Source organism: Anopheles merus, chromosome 2L, assembly GCF_017562075.2.
Source record: "Anopheles merus strain MAF chromosome 2L, AmerM5.1, whole genome shotgun sequence".
NCBI lineage: Eukaryota > Metazoa > Arthropoda > Insecta > Diptera > Culicidae > Anopheles > Anopheles merus.
The window spans coordinates 3,249,612-3,269,586 of NC_054083.1; the positions used below are offsets into that span (position 1 = coordinate 3,249,612).

The following is a 19,975-nucleotide window of genomic DNA, read 5'->3' on the forward strand; positions in this document are numbered from 1 at the left end:
CACAACGTGGGTTGCCCCGCTATCACGGGCAAATCTGACTTTAGTGTGCTGTGATTCTTGTTTCGTTTTTTTCCGTGTGAATAAAACATTTCGTGCGTATTCTAGTTCATGAGAAAAGTGACGCCGACCGTTGGAACCATTGCGAAAACCACCATCGTTGTAAGCAACCATCAGCGCATCAAGCTCGCGCCAATCGTGATCGTCGTTGCGTACAACTTTCGTGCAAGCTGTGCGAAGTCAGTGAACTTTCGCGCCAATTTTTAAAATAAAAATGGAGAAGAAGTTGAAATCGGTGCAACTGAAAAGGCATCAAGCGGTCGAATTGGTGAAAAGTATAGAACAGTTTACGATCGGCTACATCGAAGAAAATGCCAGTGAAATACCAGTGTGTTTGGAACAACTAGAAAGATATTATGAGGACTTCCTACATGCAAATGCGAAAGTGATGGAACTCGATGAGGAGGCCACAGATGCGAGTGTAACTGAGCGGTGTGATATGGATACACAGGTATCGTCGCGTTAAGGGCTTTCTTCTACGAAAGCAACCACCTCCTACGGCCGCGCAAAATATGTCGAATGAGTCGATGCTATTAGCGAGTTCGACACTCAATAGTTCGGGACGATCAGGTGCAGTGAATTTTGAAATTGCCTACGTTCGATGGCTATTCCACCAAGTGGTTAACGTTCCGCGACCGATTTGTGGCGATGATCGACAGGGCCAGTGAGATACCGAAGATAATGAAGCTGCACTAGCTGCTGTCCTCCTTGAAGGGCGAGGTTGATTTGCTTTTCGAGCACACCACGTTGACAGCAGACAATTACGAGGTGATGTTGGCTGTCTTGCTGAAGCGGTACGACAATCCGCGTAGGCTGATCCGGGAGTACTTACGGTAAATTCATCACCTGCCGGCAGTGAGCTGTGAACGCATGTGAACGGGCTGAAGAAGCTCGACGAACCGGTGGACACCTGGGACACGCCACTCGCCAACCTGCTTCTGATGAAGCTGGATTCGTCGACCATTCTGGCATGGGAGAATCACTCAGCGCAACATAAAAAAGATAAGTACAAGGAATTAGTAGACTTTTTACAAGATCGTGTACGAATACTAAAATCATCGCTCGAGTTTTCAAATAACGGTGACGGCAGTTTGAGAATGGTGGCCGGCAACAGAAGGGTATCCGACCATAGGCCGAGAATTGTGGGCAATGCTGCAACTGCAAGGAGAGCTTCGCCGAATGTTTCAGCTCAACAGTGTGTTTTGGGTTGTGCAGAGTTTCACAGTCTGCGCAATTGTCCTGCATTCTTGCGAAGGGACGTACAGCCCTTCGCAATCCAAGTAGTCACCCGTGAGCGACAGTGTTGGAACTGCCTCAATCGCAGTTATCATGTGAGGGATTGTCGTTCCGCGTTTAAATGCACTATGTGCAACGCACGCCATAACTCCTTACTGCACGTAACGCCAATTGTCACAATGGCTGCGCAGTTGGATGATGAAGTGGTTTTGCTAGAAACAGTCCAACTACAACTGGTAGATGATCATGGCAATAAACATACAGCACGAGCACTGTTAGATTCCGGATTGATTTGCAACTTTATCTTCGAATCTATGGCCCATCGACTGTTGACACCGCTTTCCAAAGTAAGCATTGCTGTATCGGGTATAGGGCAAATCAAACATCACGTGAAGGGTTCCATCACAGCGACCGTTCGATTGCTAGGAGAAGACTTCCATTCGTCAATGGAATTTTTAGTGCTCAAGACTCCGTCGGCTGAAATTCCAACCATTCCCTTAAACATTGCGAAATGGAACATCCCGAACGTGCAGTTGGCAGACTCGTCTTTCCACGTTCCGGGAAAGGTCGATGTTGTAATCAGTGGAAACATGTTCTGGGAGATTCAAACTGGAAGGAAACAGTTATTGGGTAACGGAAGGCCATGGCTGATAGAAACTGCGTTTGGATGGGCGGGGAATACTTCTCAACTTGCTGGCCCCAATCTACGATTGTGTCACACAGCCGCCAACGAAGGTGCCATCGAACGTTTGCTCCAGCGGTTTTGGGAGGTTGAAAGTATTATGGAGGGTCCTGCCTTGTCAATTGAGGAGGACATGTGCGAAAAACATTACGTAGCTACCACGAGCCGTAATGCACAAGGTCGCTATATTGTGTCCTTGCCGCGAAGCCCCAAACCAGAAAGAACGCTGGGTTTGTCAAGAGAGATAGCAGATCGTCGTCTACTGGGTGTAGAACGTCGACTGAAGGCCAACCCTGAAAGGGAAAAGGAATATATTAAATTTATGAGAGAGTATGAGTCGTTGGGACACATGGTCAAACTCACTGAACCCGTTGATGACAACAAACCACATTGCTACATTCCTCATCATGCGATAGTCAAAGAGACTAGTACAACAATCAAGGTGCGTGTTGTTTTTGTTGCATCCTGCAAAACAACATCTGGCTACTCGCTAAACGACACTCTACTGATTGGTCCAACAGTGCAGGATAATCTGCTTACAATCATCCTACGCTTTCGAAAACACGCTGTCGCAATAGTGGCAGACGTAGAGAAAATGTACCGGCAGATTCGTCATTGTGAAAACGATCGAAATCTGTTGCGCATACGTTACCGTGAATGTCCCTCGGATCACATTTACACGTTTGAGTTGCAAACGGTGACCTACGATACCGCAACAGCATCATTTATAGCCACTCGAACGCTACAACAAATTGCGCACGACCCCAAACAAGAATACCCTTTGGCAGTCGACCCAGTGCTACATGATTTTTACGTGGACGATTTGTTGACTGGACCAGACAATGTAGTAAAGGCCGTTGGAATGCGAACGCAAATTTCGCAAATGCTTGAATCGGCAGGTTTCCTCTTGAAGAAGTGGGCATCTAACGTCTCCGAAGCGCTTGAAGGAGTTCCGAGCGACGATCTAGCGATCAAATCAGTTCTAGACTGGCAAGTAGATCAAGCGATTTAAACATTGGGCTTGGTTTGGGAACCGTATACAACCGTTTGGGAACATGCTACGGTTCAGAGTCGACCTTCCACCACCCGCTCAAGAAATTACGCGAAGTTTGGTCTTTTCTTACACGGCCATAATTTTCGATCCCCTGGGCCTACTAGGGCCAACGGTAATACTTGCCAAAATGTTTCTGCAGCGATTATGGGGGTTGAAGCAACACGGTAAAACGCTAGATTGGGATCGAGCACTTCCAATTAACCTGCAAGAGGAATGGAGAAAGCTGCACAATACACTGTACTCGCTACGCGAATCACGAGTGCCTCGCTTTGTTTCACAATCAGGCATAGACGACCTGCAGGTACATGTATTCGCTGATGCTTCACAAGGAGCATATGGAGCATGCTGCTATGTACGAGCAGTATCCGCAAGAGGCATCCTGGTCAGATTACTAGCTGCCAAGTCCAAGGTGGTAGCGTTAGCAAACACAAACTCAATCGCCCAGTAGGAGCTGTGTGCAGCACGGCTAGCAGTGCACCTTTTTCAGAAGGTGGTTTTTGCACTCAAGGAGTCAGCTACGGCTATCTGTTGGACAGATTCGATGACAGTAATGCACTGGCTGAACTCATCACCGCGTCGCTGGAAACCATTTGTGGCCAACAGAGTGGCACAAATTCAGGAAGAAACGCGTATCTCCAGTTGGCGTCATGTTCCTGGAGTCGATAACCCGGCGGATGACATCTCGCGCGGGCTGAGTCCGGAATAATTGCTGCAATGTACATGTTGGTGGCATGGGCCGAGTTGGTTGCCCTACGGACAAGAGAAGTGGCCCCGTGATCAACCGGCGATGAAGGAAAGCGAGGCTGACATCGAAGAGCGACTGGCAGTCTCACACATTGTCACTACATCTACGATGTGTGATTTTAGCAACATGCTGTTCGCCAGATACTCTAAGTATGGCAAGTTAAGGAGAGTCGTGGCTTTCTGCATGCGGTTTATCGCAACGCTTAGGGCAAGCAAGGCATCATCGTGCAAGCGCGTTAAGACAATGGCGGACATCCAGACGTTCCTCCACTCCGTTCCACCGCTTACAGCAGAGGAGCTACAGCAAGCCGAGCTGCGTTTGTGCCAGCTAGCACAACAGGAGTCGTTCGCGGAAGAGCTGGTCGATCTACAACGAGGGGAACAGGTTAGTGCGAGATCGAAGCTGAAGTGGTTGTCCCCATACATCGACGCACAGGGTGTGTTACGTGTCAGTGGCCGGCTAGATAATGCCAACATCCCGGAGGCAACGAAGCATCCGACAGTCCTTGCAGCATCACATCGTCTGTCAGTGCTATTGGCAGAAAGGGTCCATCTGCAGGAGATGCACGCCGGACCACAAGCAATGCTAACCATACTGCGGCAAAAGTTTTGGTTGATTGGAGGCCGAAATATGGTAAAGCGTGTATATTATCAGTGCAACACTTGCTTTAGAAACACAAACCGACGTTGGTGAAACAGGCTGTAGCGGATTTGCCTGACTTACGGGTAACACCAACGAGACCGTTTGCGGTGAGTGGAGTGGATTATTGCGGTCCGTTCTTGTTGAAGTCCACCATCCGCAATCGCAGTCCCACCAAGGCGTATATCACAATATTCGTCTGTTTCGCGACCAGGGCAGTTCATATCGAACTGGTGAGTGATCTCACATCGACTGCATTTTTGGCAGCGTTACGTCGTTTTGTCGCGCGGAGAGGGAAGGTTGCGGAATTGCACTCAGATAATGCAACAATATTCAAGGGGGCAGCGCATGAATTGCATCGTATCTATGAGATGCTGAAAATCGATGAGGCTGATAGGAGAGGGATTTTTGATTGGTGCGCCGAAAATGAGATGGCGTGGAAATTTATCCCTCCGCGTGCACCTCATTTCGGCGGGCTTTGGGAAGCGGTGGTAAAATCGGCCAAAAAGCACCTTCAAAAAACAATAGGAGTTAATAGCATTACACAGGAGCATATGCTTACCCTTTTAGTTCAAGTTGAGCAATGTTTAAACTCTCGCCCGTTGGTACCGTTGTAGTAAGTTCGGAGCTAGTTACGTTCGCCATGTACTGTGATAAGCGTACATACGGTACATACTGTACATCGATCAACGTCGCGGTAGGTCAGTTTTTACTGACTTGAGCCGAGGTGGAATAATACTTTGTTCTAAGCGGACTTTTTAACACTTGATCGTCCAGGCGATCATAGAAACCTTTAGGAGGTTTCCCTTACTGGAAACGTTGGAGTTTAGAAGCCTTACCTTGGGTAGAGGGACATAACTTAACTCTTGAAATAAGTTGGAAAGCGTAGTATTAGGAAGCGTAACGTCCTATCTTGGCAGTCCGAACGAATCTGACTTGCCATGGTCGGAATTGGTTTTATTTATACTCAATGGGTCTCGTACATTTGGTTTTGGAATGTGTTTTTGTCCTAATTAAAGGTTATTGATATGAGGTACAATTCATACATTGTATTGGAGTGAGGTGTCTGTCCATTTGTGCCTATGCTGCGCTTTTAGTGTTTTTACAAAGGTTCTGGAAAGTTTCAACTTTTCTAGCCAAAGAACGAGTGCGTTCGTCGATCTTTGCCTACACTGCGCTTTTAGCAATAAGTTGCTATGCGTTCTCTGTTTGTCCACTTTGCCGCAGTAACGCTTGAATTGCTTATGTTACGCGTTTCGGTTGTTTTCGATAAATGTGTCTCAATGGTTTTTTCTATGGACGGTATGGTCTAGGTATGTTGCTATGGTGTGGATTGATTTGCTGATGTAATATAATGAATGTGTTGCAATAGTGTGATTTGGCTTTCCGAAGTGTGTTACAATGGGTCTATAGCTGATGGTGTGGTTTACAATAAGTTTTGTTTAGCAGATATGCTACACCGTTATCCGACGAACCAACCGATTTGGAAGTATTAACCTCGGCTCATTTTCTGATAGGTTGTAGTATCCAGGCAGTACCGGAGGTTGATTTAAATAAGCTTTCTTCTAATCGTGTAAAAGAGTACCAATTAGTACAGAAGCATTTACAAGGAATTTGGTCCCGTTGGTACCCGGAATATTTGCAGCAGCTGCAAGCCAGAGCAAGCACGCCAACAATGCGCCGGTCAAACTGGAAAAAATCAGCTGGTTATAGTGAAGGAAGAAAACGTTCCACCTACCGTTTGGCCGAAAGGGCGTAAAACTGCTTTACATCCGGGTAAAGACGGTGTAGTTAGAGTAGTTACACTACGAACAGGCAAGGAAAAAGAAATAGTGAGGGCAGTAAATATGATCGCATTGATACCTTATCCCATTGAGCAGCAAAGGTTAGAATGTCGCGCAGCTTCACCACGTGAAATATAGTAAACAAACCTTGTTGACATTAGCGAGATGTCAAGTGTTATAGGTCAGCCATATTTATACTTTGCTCGCTCACTTCTTTATTTGAATTTATTGATTTTTTTTTAAATTTTAAAACGCCACCGCAGCCATGCCTGTTTCGCTAGCATCACAAAACACATGAAGATCATTTTCGTTGCTACTACTAGCTGAGGTGGATGACCGATAACATCTTGGGATACTTATGTCTTGAACTGCAGGAAGAACCGATAGCCAGTACTGTCACTTCTCAGCTAATCTTGTTGATATTACTTCATCCCAGGAACTCCCTTCACGCCAAATTTCTTGCAGAAGGACCTTTAGATACATAAAAAAATTACCTATCAATCCGAGTGGGTCGTATATCGACATGAGGACCTTGAGAACTTCTCTTTTTGTAGGGGTTTTCTTTTCAATCAAGGACGTAAAGTCTTGCCGGGTTGAGATGTTGAAGACGAATGTATCCTTTGCGGTGTTCCACCACATTCCTAGAACCTTCTCTGTGGTTGCCTCGGTTCCTATTGTGACGTGTTTGTTTACAAAATCGCCATTTAGTAATGCATTCTTTACGTTGTAAGAATTAGTCACCCAGTTTCTTATATTAAATCCTCCTTGTGAGTGTATGAAATGTACCTCTCTGGTCAATCTGATGGCTTCTTCATCGGTTTCAACGCTAGCGAGCATATCGTCAACATAGTGCTGATTCTTAATACATTCCACTGCTCTGGGATATTGGTGCTCGAATCGCTCAGCATTTAAATTTTTAACATAGTGAGCTGTGCTGGGGGAGCACACCGCACTAAAGCTCATTACTGTTAGAACGTACTGTTGCGGAGGGTCGTCAGGATCACCATCGTTCCAGAATATTATCTGGCTACGCTGGTCCTGTTGCTTCATTTGTTCAACTAACAAGTCAAGGCCTGAGACAAGGAACGAGTTTAGGCTCACCCCGTTTGACTTTGCAGCAGCGTCGAATACGATATGTTGTTTTCCTGGTTTATTAGGGTTCACCACAGGGAAAATTGGTAAATACCAATCATTTGGATGCCTCTCTAAGGTCTCGTCGGCAGTTAGCTTCCTCAAATATTCCTTCTGTACGTTCGAAAATTTGTCGTCATTGCAGTGGCTAGTTGTGGGTTTCGCCTCAACTTTTTCACCAGACCGTCAGGTATGCCGTTTTATAGCCATATTTTTACTTTCTGGTAGGTTAATATCATCATACTTCCATAAAAGGCCGGTTTCAAAGCGAGTGTATCGTAAGTACACATTTTTCTGGAGAATTTTTAAAGCACGTTCTTCCTCAGTAGATCTAACATGTTTAGGTGAGTGGTATATTCCGAGCGAGTCCAGTGCAAAGTAATTTTTAAGAGTCTCATCCAAGTCGCCATAACATGAGCAAACGTAGATATTCATAAACTCCGGACCATTTCTGCTAGTGGCAACTAAGATGCTGCACCGGCACAGCTTAGTCCATACACAACCCAGCCGAGGCGAGTTTTGGATGCTGCTGGTTCGTTTTTATTTCGTTTTCGTTTATATTTTTTTATTAAGGCAATCACTTGTATAGTTTTCCCTCTACCATGGTGAACCACGGGAACGTACCTAAACAGTACGACTTCGTGTGAACCTGAGTGAGTATTACAGGTTTCTGCTTGACGTGATACAGGATGATCTATCTCGTCGTGTGACGTCTGAATTTCTTCTTGGTCTTGTGAATTAGGGTGTGTGGTAAGATAGTTAGGGCGATTAATTACCTTGCTTAATGGTGTTGCTGTAGTCTGCGGTGTCCAGTGTAGAAGCGAGTTGTGGCGTCTCGAGCATTGGTTGATTCCGCAAAATGTTTTCACCTGGCAGTGATGACTATGTTGCGGAAGGCAGATACGGCAGATTCGGTGGGATTTTATCAGATTCCACCTTGAGTTGACAGACATCTTCAAAACGTTAGCACACTTCTCTAGTTACGGACAGCTCCCTTCACATCCTCGACAATTTTCTGTAAAGGTCTCACCTACGCCCGCTTCTTTGGAATCATTATTTGTTATATGAGCGCTACATTGTTCATACTTGCGATTATTCTGACGATCGGTACTGCTTTTCTGGTGCCCTTCGTAGCTGTTACGATAATTGTATTTGGCATGTTGTGACCAGGTTTAACTCCCTTGCAGGCTGCCTTGGTAAGTTTCTTCATCCACTAATTAAACTCAGGATTGGTTCTCCCAAGGCTTCACACTGGTAAAACCAAGTTAGCTTCACGTTAGCAGATAGTTAACCCATTATCTCATCTAGTAAAGCGTCGCCATTGAGATACTCCACCAGTCCAGAAGCACCCATTGCTGCGCACAGGGTCCGCACTGCGTATCCATAATCTGCAAGCGATTCGAAATCGTTCGCCTTCGGAGCTGGCATCGCACGAATATTACTCATGAGAGCCTTCATTATGAGCGATGGACGTCCATAGCGTTCACGAAGTATCTCGATGGCTTCAGGAACTCTCGATGGATGATAGAGGCAACTCCGGACAGCATCAAATGCCTTGACCTTTAAACAACGTTGAAGACGCAACATATTCTCCTCGTCACTGCACATGCGGTTCGAATAGTCATAGCTGGTGATGAATACTGACCACTCTTTAGGGTTGCCGGAGATGCAAGGCAATTCCCGGCTGGTGCAGTGGTGCGCAGACACCTGGCTTTGATTAATGACTTGTTGACCACTCAAGCCGTATCATGGATGCATATGTTCCTTGTCGAGCCGAGTATCACTCTGCGAGCCCGATACGGGCCTCGGGTGATGCGTTTGAAGAAAACGACGCCTTTCTTCTTGCCGAAAACGCTCGCACTGTTCCTCCAGCAACAGTCTCTGTTCAATTCGAAACTCTTCGCATCTTTCGACGATTCGTCGCAGCTCGTTCTGTAGATTACTCGCTGAAGGATCCATATGCACATCACGCTGGTCTAAAAATAAACGCGGTTCATATGCGCCACGCGCACTTAGGTTTGAATACATAGGATACTCACTCGGTTGCTGAGCGTTTAACGCTCCATTACTGGTGCACGCGTTCCGAGTGTAGGCCTGTGCACGAGGATCAGCATTCAACGTAACGTCCGTCCGAAGGGTAGCTGCTGCACAAGGGTAGATGCTGCACAAGGGTAGCTGCTGCTGTTTCCCGAATTAATACCATCGGGTAGAAGAGTGCTCGATGCTGACTGATACCCTTGTTGCATCAATTGCAAACGTTGTTCAGGATGCCCGGCGGTTTGACCCGTAAACATTACTTCACTCGAGCGATAATTTCCCGACGCCGTTTGATTCTGATAGCCGCCACGAGGAGCTCGTGAGCACGAGTACATTTGCTCATTATGCTGATCGGTATTCGATGCAAACCCATCCGGATAATTCGCATGCATTACACGTGGCTCCTGGAACCTAACAACAACTGGCCGAGCTACTTGTTCCGGACGGTATGCGTGTCGCAAATACGGGTTGTGTAGCCTAACTTTGGAATCCCGGCCAAACTGATAAGGCTAGTTAGAATGACTATGACCAACGTCACTTGCCAGGTGAGGGTGGATGGAAAACTCTCAGGACCTTTTGCTACCACCAAGGGTCTGCGCCAGGGGGACGGGCTTGCCTGTCTCCTATTCAACTTGGCGCTAGAGAGGGCCATCCGCGACTCGAGGGTGGAGACTACGGGAACCATCTTCTAAAAGTCAACCCAGATCCTGGCATACGCTGATGATATAGACATCATTGGTCTGCGGCTCTCCTATGTAGCAGAAGCCTACCAAGGGATCGAGCAGGCGGCAGAGAACCTCGGATTGCAGATAAACGAGGCAAAGACCAAACTGATGGTGGCAACATCAGCGGACCTACCAATAAATAATCCGAATCTACGTAGGCGTGATGTACAGATAGGTGAACGCACGTTTGAAGTCGTCCCAGAATTCTCCTATCTTGGGTCAAAGGTCAGCAACGACAACAGTATGGAAGCTGAGTTGCGCGAAAGAATGCTGGCTGCCAACCGGTCATTCTACAGCCTGAAAAAGCAGTTCACCTCAAAGAACCTGTCGCGACGGACGAAGCTGGGATTATATAGTACCTATATAGTACCAGTACTCACAAACGCCTCTGAGACATGGACACTGTCCAAATCTGACGAAGCCCTCTTAGCTGCGTTCGAGAGGAAGATGCTCAGAAGGATACTTGGCCCCGTATGTGTGGAAGGACAATGGAGGAGCCGATATAATGACGAGCTATACGAGATGTACGGCGACCTCACTGTCGTACAGCGTATTAAGCTCGCTAGGCTCCGGTGGGCTGAACATGTTGTACGCATGGAAACGGACGACCCAGCCCGTAAAGTCTTTTTAGGCCGTCCACAAGGACAGAGGAGGCGTGGTAGGCCCAAATTGAGGTGGCAAGATGGCGTGGAGGCGTCCGCCATTAAGGCCGGGATAACGGACTGGCAGACGAAGGCGCGAGACCGTGAGCGGTTTCGGACACTCCTGAGGCAGGCCAAGACCGCAAAGCGGTTGTAGCGCCGGATAAGTAAGTAAGTAAGCCTAACTTCCATTGTTGAATTAGCATATGCCTCCGGTAACATATTACCTTACATGTCCGAGAGGTATTGTAATTTGCAGGCGGCTTACGTAGGTTAATAAAGCTCATTTCGTCAGGTTGAGAAGCGCTATTCGTTGTTAGTGGTGCGTGTTGTTGAGCAAGCCGCGTTAAGCCGGGTTGGCGAGCACTGACTGCTTCGTCATTTCGAAAGGTTGTGTTTAACGCAGGTGGCTCCAAAGGGTTTAAATCACCTGGTCGGGTAACACTTGACGCCACATTTTCCGGATGATTTGTGCACGTCGTGCAAGCACTTGCAGCCCTTACCCCCTCATTTGACGGGCACTCAAAACTGTGTTTGAAACACGCGCGTGAATCCCAACTTCGTCTGGTTGAGGAACACTGCTCGCTGCATCAGTCGGGCGGTCTCCTATTCAACTTGGCGCTAGAGAGGGCCATCCGCGACTCGAGGGTGGAGACTACGGGAACCATTTTCTATAAGTCAACCCAGATCCTGGCATACGCTGATGATATAGATATCATTGGTCTGCGGCTCTCCTAAGTAGCAGAAGCCTACCAAGGGATCGAGCAGGCGGCAGAGAACCTCGGATTTCAGATAAACGAGGCAAAGACCAAACTGATGGTGGCAACATCAGCGGACCTACCAATAAATAATCCGAATCTACGTAGGCGTGATGTACAGATAGGTGAACGCACGTTTGAAGTCGTCCCAGAATTCTCCTATCTTGGGTCAAAGGTCAGCAACGACAATAGCATGGAAGCTGAGTTGCGCGCAAGGATGCTGGCTGCCAACCGGTCATTCTACAGCCTGAAAAAGCAGTTCACCTCAAATAACCTGTCGCGACGGAAGCTGGGACTATAAAGTACCTATATAGTACCAGTACTCACATACGCCTCAGAGACATGGACACTGTCCAAATCTGACGAAACCCTCTTAGCCGCGTTCGAGAGGAAGATGCTCAGAAGGATACTTGGCCCCGTATGTGTGGAAGGACAATGGAGGAGCCGATATAATGACGAGCTATACGAGATGTACGGCGTCCTCACTGTTGTACAGCTCTGTTGTACATAACTTGTTGTATCAAGCTCGCCAGGCTTCGTTGGGCTGGCCATGTTGTACGCATGGAAACGGACGACCCAGCCCGTAAAGTCTTTTTAGGCCGTCCACAAGGACAGAGGAGGCGTGGTAGGCCCAAATTGAGGTGGCAAGATGGCGTGGAGGCGTCCGCCATTAAGGCCGGGATAACGGACTGGCAGACGAAGGCGCGAGACCGTGAGCGGTTTCGGACACTCCTGAGGCAGGCCAAGACCGCAAAGCGGTTGTAGCGCCGGATAAGTAAGTAAGTAAGCCTAACTTCCATTGTTGAATTAGCATATGCCTCCGGTAACATATTACCTTACATGTCCGAGAGGTATTGTAATTTGCAGGCGGCTTACGTAGGTTAATAAAGCTCATTTCGTCAGGTTGAGAAGCGCTATTCGTTGTTAGTGGTGCGTGTTGTTGAGCAAGCCGCGTTAAGCCGGGTTGGCGAGCACTGACTGCTTCGTCATTTCGAAAGGTTGTGTTTAACGCAGGTGGCTCCAAAGGGTTTAAATCACCTGGTCGGGTAACACTTGACGCCACATTTTCCGGATGATTTGTGCACGTCGTGCAAGCACTTGCAGCCCTTACCCCCTCATTTGACGGGCACTCAAAACTGTGTTTGAAACACGCGCGTGAATCCCAACTTCGTCTGGTTGAGGAACACTGCTCGCTGCATCAGTCGGGCGGTCGATGTGGGACACGTGGAAATGTGGAGATTCCTCCAACGTAGCGTTAGAATTCACAGGCGTGTAATGATTTGCAGGACATACAACGCTCGTTTGGTGGGCACTCGATGCTATTGGTGGAACACACGCGTGAAACCTAACCTCGTCTGGTTGAGGAACACTGATTCTGTCGAGCGGTCGTTGCGGAGCGTGCGGAGATGCGGTGAATCCTCCAACGTAGCTGTAGAGTTCGCAAGCGGGTTAGACTCGTTTACGAAGCAGCTGTCTACCCGTTGTTCGCCGCCGTCGGGTGACCGACCCGTCACTTCAATTTCAATACGGGGAATCTGCTCTTCGCGCGGTACACTTGCCGGTTGTGACATTTTAATTCACAATAGAGTTCGTTTGAAACAATATTTACCAGTGGTTAACACTTCTCTGGTTATACCAGAAGTTTTTTTTTTACAATGTTGCGTTGAGCAACAGTCAACACGAACGCGACGGCTTTCCAGATCTATTTACAATATTTTTATTGCCGAAAGCTTAACTTACGGTGGTGTACAGTATAAAAACTTCTGCCTAGTCGTACGGTTAGAATAGAAAAGAGCCGCCGCACTCTATTTCTTTCCGTACACCCGCCTGATCCTTTCCGTTCGCCTTATCCGTGTGTTATCAAGTATGCGTGTGGCATATTTTACACCGGGCAGTCATCAATACGCGTTATTATTACTTTACATCGGACAGTTGCCAGACTCGTCGCAACAGGTACCAATGTCTTTTTTGCTATTCTCCAAACACAATTGCAATTGTTAGCTGATTTCAGGAGCCCATCACCATAGTCTAATTGTCTGAAGGTCTTTGCTCACCTGAACACACGCGCACGCTCGAACAAGTTCAACACGATCGAACACAACCGAAAACAATCGAACACCAATCGGTCACTATCCTGGGAAAGTCTTTGCACCCTGATTTGACACGCAATTCGTTATTTGCGAGGAACACTCAAGCATACTTATACAATCGAAACCGTCGCAGCACACTGTTCTAGGAAGTTATTTTGTATCCTAAGACAATACCCGGCAGCCAATTGACGTTTCATACTAGGGCGAGGGGTGTTGAAACGCATGGAAGAGCAGGAAGAAACACGGACGAGCGCTGATGAACTGCAACTGTGTGCGTGCAACAGCACCAAACGGCATGTGACGACGTACAGTGTGTGGATGTGTGTGTGTAATTTTAGGCAGCGAAGATGGATCGGGGTTATGTTTACAAAGTGAAAGAGTTTGCAACAGAAGCGTCTTTGTGATAAACATATATTTTAGTTGCATATTTTCAGTGTTAAAGTTTGTAATGTGAACTTAAAAGTAATGACCGATGGTTGAAGCTTCCTATGTTAGTTTGTTGTGCTTAGTGTGAAGCAAAAATGTGTGCTAAAGTGTTATAAATTAGAAATATGTAAACGTATCCGTCTAGTGTTCGGTTGTACCTATATAATTTTCCATATTTTTGGGTGTCCTTATCGTTTACCAGGAGAAAACGATAGATGGAGGTTAGATACGTGCAGCTATTTGCCTCCGCAGGAAGGTATGTTAATTAAAGTTGTTGTATTTGTAATTTTTCATTACGCATTTCATTCAATTAAATACTTACTTACTTACTTATCCGGCGCTACAACTGCTTTGCGGTCTTGGCGTGCCTCAGGAGTGTCCGAAGCCGCTCACGGTCTCGCGCCTTCGTCTGCCAGTCCGTTATCCCGGCCTTAATGGCGGACGCCTCCACGCCATCTTGCCACCTCAATTTGGGCCTACCACGACTCCTCTGTTCTTGTGGACGGCCTAAAAAGACTTTACGGGCTGGGTCGTCCGTTTCCATGCGTACAACATGGCCAGCCCAACGAAGCCTGGCGAGCTTGATACAACAAGTTATGTACAACAGAGCTGTACAACAGTGAGGACGCCGTACATCTCGTATAGCTCGTCATTATATCGGCTCCTCCATTGTCCTTCCACACATACGGGGCCAAGTATCCTTCTGAGCATCTTCCTCTCGAACGCGGCTAAGAGGGTTTCGTCAGATTTGGACAGTGTCCATGTCTCTGAGGCGTATGTGAGTACTGGTACTATATAGGTACTTTATAGTCCCAGCTTCCGTCGCGACAGGTTATTTGAGGTGAACTGCTTTTTCAGGCTGTAGAATGACCGGTTGGCAGCCAGCATCCTTGCGCGCAACTCAGCTTCCATGCTATTGTCGTTGCTGACCTTTGACCCAAGATAGGAGAATTCTGGGACGACTTCAAACGTGCGTTCACCTATCTGTACATCACGCCTACGTAGATTCGGATTATTTATTGGTAGGTCCGCTGATGTTGCCACCATCAGTTTGGTCTTTGCCTCGTTTATCTGAAATCCGAGGTTCTCTGCCGCCTGCTCGATCCCTTGGTAGGCTTCTGCTACTTAGGAGAGCCGCAGACCAATGATATCTATATCATCAGCGTATGCCAGGATCTGGGTTGACTTATAGAAAATGGTTCCCGTAGTCTCCACCCTCGAGTCGCGGATGGCCCTCTCTAGCGCCAAGTTGAATAGGAGACAGGCAAGCCCGTCCCCCTGGCGCAGACCCTTGGTGGTAGCAAAAGGTCCTGAGAGTTTTCCATCCACCCTCACCTGGCAAGTGACGTTGGTCATAGTCATTCTAACTAGCCTTATCAGTTTGGCCGGGGTTCCAAATGAGCTCATAGCGTCGTACAGTTTTACCCTGGCTATGCTATCATACTCGGCTTTAAAGTCTATGAAGAGGTTGGTATGTGTCGTTTCTGTATTCAGCCATCTTCTCCAAGATCTCCTGCATGGTGAAGATCTGATCAGTGGTTGATTTTTCGTTTCGGAATCCTCTTTGATAGTTTCCAACTATCTCTTCGACGTGCAGGACAAGGCGATCCTGGAGGATCAGGGAGAATATTTTATATGCGGTATTCAACACCGTGTAATGTGTTTGATGACTGTTACGGTTGCCATGTGGTATGTTTTGGGATAGTCACGGTATATTCGATTTTGGGACGGTTGCTATGTAGTAACTTTGAACTCGCGTTGGTCAGGGTGGCCTTCGTCATCGTTTGCCGAATTAAGTAGAACTGAGGTGGATACTGTTTCGAAGCGGACGTTCGACACTTGATCGTCCAGGTGATCATAGAAACCTTTAGGAGGTTTCCCTTACTGGAAACGTTGGAGTTTAGAGGCCTTACCTTGGGCAGGGGGACATATCTAAACTCTTTAAATGAGAACTCGATAGATGTAGGATGGGCATAGTCCTATCCTGACAGTCCGAACGAATCTGACCTGCCATGATCGGAGTTGGTTTTATTTATACTCAAAAGAAGTTAAGGGTTTCTCACATTTAGTTCCGGGTTGTATGTTAGAAAGTTATTGTTTTCACTAAGCTAGTTACGTTTGTCTTTTGTTGACAAGAATGATGGTTCTTGTCACTAAGTTCCTGTTTTGGGTTTAATGCTTATACTGTTCCTGCTTTGGGTTATAATGCATAAAATGTTCCTGCTTTGGGTTATAATGCATAAACTGTTCCTGCTTATGTTGTACGTTTCGGTTGGTTCTGTTAAGTGTGTCACAATTGTTTTTATATGAACGGTGTGGCTTGAGCTCTTCCGGGTGTGTATGGTATGATCTGATTTGCTGAGTGTTTTATAATGGATGTGTTGCAATGGTGTGATTTGGCTTTCCAAAGTGTGTTACAATGTGTCTATGGCTGATAGTGTGTATTACAATATGTTCTGTATAGCAGATATGCTACAACCGTAATACCCCTGTAGTTGTTGCAGTCCAACCTGTCTCCCTTCTTGTATACGGGGTAGATGATACCGAGATTCCAATCACAAGGCATCGATTCGCTATCCCACACCTCAGTAATTATTTGATGAATCTCGTTTTCTAGTCGTGCACCTCAACTGGTCATTGAGTAATTCATCAAAGTACTGAGCCCACCGCGAGAGGACCTCTGGCTGGTTACTGACCAGATCTCCATCCTTGTTGCGACAGCAGGTAACCTTAGGTACAACGTTGTTTCGGTGACCTGCTATCGCTAGGTAAAACTTTCGTGTCGGCCCGTACGCCTCTCTGGTTTGCTCGAGTTCCCGCATGTTTTGCTCTTCCAAAGCATGCTTCTTGGAGCGGTGAACTCGTTTCTCTTCGCGTCTGAGCCGTGAGTATTCCTCTGCGCATGCCCGCGTTCTATGCCGTTGCTGCATTGCTCGGTATGCAGTATTCTTACGTTCGGTCACTTGTCTGCATTCATCGTCGAACCAGCCAGATTTGGTGTTGCCACGACGTGGTGGGAGTATATTTCTTGCACAGTTTATTATTTTTGTTTTTAGAGCGTTCCACCTCTCGCTCGTAGTTTCATAGCTGTTTTCTGGTAGTAGAGACTCGTCTACAGTGGCTTTGAATTCCTGTTGGACAGTAATGTCCCTTAGAGAGTCCGTGTTGAGCCGAGGCTGCGTGTTTTCTCCGCCCCCATTGGCGCGGGGGCGGGTGATTCTATAACGTATCACTAAGCCAACCAAGTAGTGATCGGAATCGATGTTGGCTCCTCGATATGTTCTGACATTTAACATGCTTGACTTTCGCCGGCGGCTTATTAACACGTGGTCGATCTGGTTGAAGGATTCTCCACGCGGGTGCGCCCATGTTATCTTAGTGGATTTTCTTGCGCGCAAATTTGGTACTTCAAACAACCAGATTGTTCGCTGCGGCGAACTTTACCAATCTACTACCATTATCATTACTGTGCTCATGCAGACTGTGACAGCCAGTGTATTGGCGGTACATTGGCTCCCTACCGACTTTTGCGTTGAAGTCCCCCAGGATGATTATGAGATCATGCCTGGGGCACGCATCTATGGTTCTAGCGAGGCGGCCGTAAAACAGGTCCTTCTCCTCTTCCTCTTTCTCTTCGGTAGGGGCGTGAACGTTTATGAGGCTTATATTGAAAAATTTGCCTCGCATGCGCAGGGTGCATAGCCTATCGTTTATAGCCTTGAAATCCATGATTGCGGGTTTCAACCGGGGACCTACGGCGAAACCCGTTCCGAGCACGCGGTGGCGGTCGTGGCAGCTGTAGTAAATGTCGTAGCAATGTTTACCACGCCTGTTCTGCACACCGTTCCCTAGCCACCGAATCTCTTGTAGAGCTACGAGGTCCATGCTCAGTGTGGCTAGGGCATCATCAAGTTTTTTCAAGTGTCCGGCTTCGCTAAGAGTGCGTACGTGCGCAACTAAATAAATAATCGGATAAAATTTTCCGTTTAACATTATGAATAATCGATGTTATCAGTATTCTTCAGGAGTGTTCCAAGCTGTCCAAAGACACACAAATCTGCATTCCTTATTTTTGTTTACAACAACCTTGGATCGCCTTATGGGAACTGCGCGGTTAGAGCAACAACCGGATGAGCATTTTGTTCCAGGCGGAAATTATCTCAAGTTTGGGAATTGAAGAGAGTTTCGGCACACTGTGAACATCGTTGTTAACAATCGATGGTAACATTTATATATAGCTTATGAATGCATGTGTTTATCTAATTATTCATTAATTCGTTTATTTACTAAATTGAGTATTAGCGCTCCATCGACATATGTTTTTTGTTGTTCTTTTTAGAAAATTGCTCCAACGGAACAGCTTATCCCGGCCTTTCTCGGGTTTAGTTGCTTGACCGCGACGATTGACACCAGAGTTTGCTATGGTCGCATTGTCGTCGTGTAATCGTGTTATTGCTGTTAACGCACTTTGTTTATATCTATCGAGATGCAACAGCATTATTTATTTTCCGGAATATCGTTAGCGTTGTTCCTCCTAATAAGACGGAAGACGTTTGAAATTAGCACCTGCGTCAATCGTCAAACGGTTGGCAATAAAGTACAATAAATGATAGGAGCAAAAAAGCGATGGCTGTTTGTAATTTGCAAAATGAAACCAACAGCCATTTTACATTTTTTATCTTAAATAAGTCCTATCTTAACCCCTGAAAGCTACCAAAGCTAAAATTTTTCATTTCATTTGTAAAATTCCGGTCCGCTAGCACCGGTTACACTGGTACGGGTAGGAAGTGTGCAAATGAAAAAATATGTAGAAATGTTCCCCTTATTCCTTTATACATACAAGAAACGATCACGAACGATGCACTTGACTGATATTATTCTTCTTTCTTTAGTTTCAGATAAGCCGTTCTCATCAATGCCATACCATGTACGGTCGGTTAGTTACACTTCATCACGAAGGACAATCCTGGGTAACGGAATGCTGCCAAAACGATGAAGCTGGCTTGGCCCTCGATGACGACGCCACTTCTGCACGTTCATCGTCATACTTTCATTTCAACTGGAGGCATGTTTGTTTAGGCGGCTACAATAAATTGTTTGAACATGTTCAATGAAACAAACATGTTGTTTTGGCTTCTCATAATTAATGGTAATGTATTGTATTCTCAACGCTCAATTTATATGAAACGCAAATAACTTTCTTTACTTATTTCATGTTTTATGTTTTAATTTAATTACAGGTGAATGCTAGAAATCTCCGTGATAACCGTTTTCGTGCGCTTAATTAGATTTGTATGAAAAATAGTGTATTTTTAGAATATTAAATTTTTCAATAAAGTAACGGTCAATTTGAAATACACTGTGTTGATATACAACCCGAATGAAAGAAATACACGGATAAACGAATGTAAACAATACACGAAAGAACGGGAGGTCCGTTTCATCCGTACCCCCCACGCCCAATCATGTCTTCCGTTGGGCGCCTGAGCCATGCACGGTTGGGCGCCCGTTTCTCCTCCTCCGGCGCCGTCAGTGTGCAAGATTGCGCCCCACATTAGATAGTTAAAACTCGCGAATTTTCTATGGAAGCAAAAATCAGCACAGTTACCATATACACCGGAGAGCGCTAATAAGTGTCAAGCAAGAGCTACCCGCCAAGGACTCTATGCAAGATTTGCTAGCAAGGTGATATGAAGATGTAGAATTAAATTCAAGCTCCAAAATCTGTGCTGTTAACTGAATTCTGAATGTATTTCTTGGGGTACTTATTACAAAGTGCTGTGCTCCGTAAGCGATGTTTACATTTTGGGGTTTGTACGCTAACTTATTTTTACCCTCTTTCCGTTGACATACAAATGTTTCTTAATTATTAGTCAATACATCACCCTTTGACCCTATGATTTGCATAACTAATCACGTAGATGGCGCTACTGTGAAGTGTGGAATAGTTCTGTTGACGGCGGAACTCGG

General features: G+C 46.4%; 1 long non-coding RNA gene across 1 annotated transcript; it reads left to right on the forward strand.

The window, feature by feature from the left end:
* The first annotated feature begins 12,260 nt into the window (after window positions 1–12,260).
* Window positions 12,261–19,333, forward strand: LOC121593297. Its single transcript, XR_006004754.1, has 3 exons — window positions 12,261–14,261; window positions 18,898–19,154; window positions 19,246–19,333. It is a non-coding gene; the product is annotated as an uncharacterized LOC121593297 (long non-coding RNA).
* The last annotated feature ends 642 nt before the right edge of the window (window positions 19,334–19,975 follow it).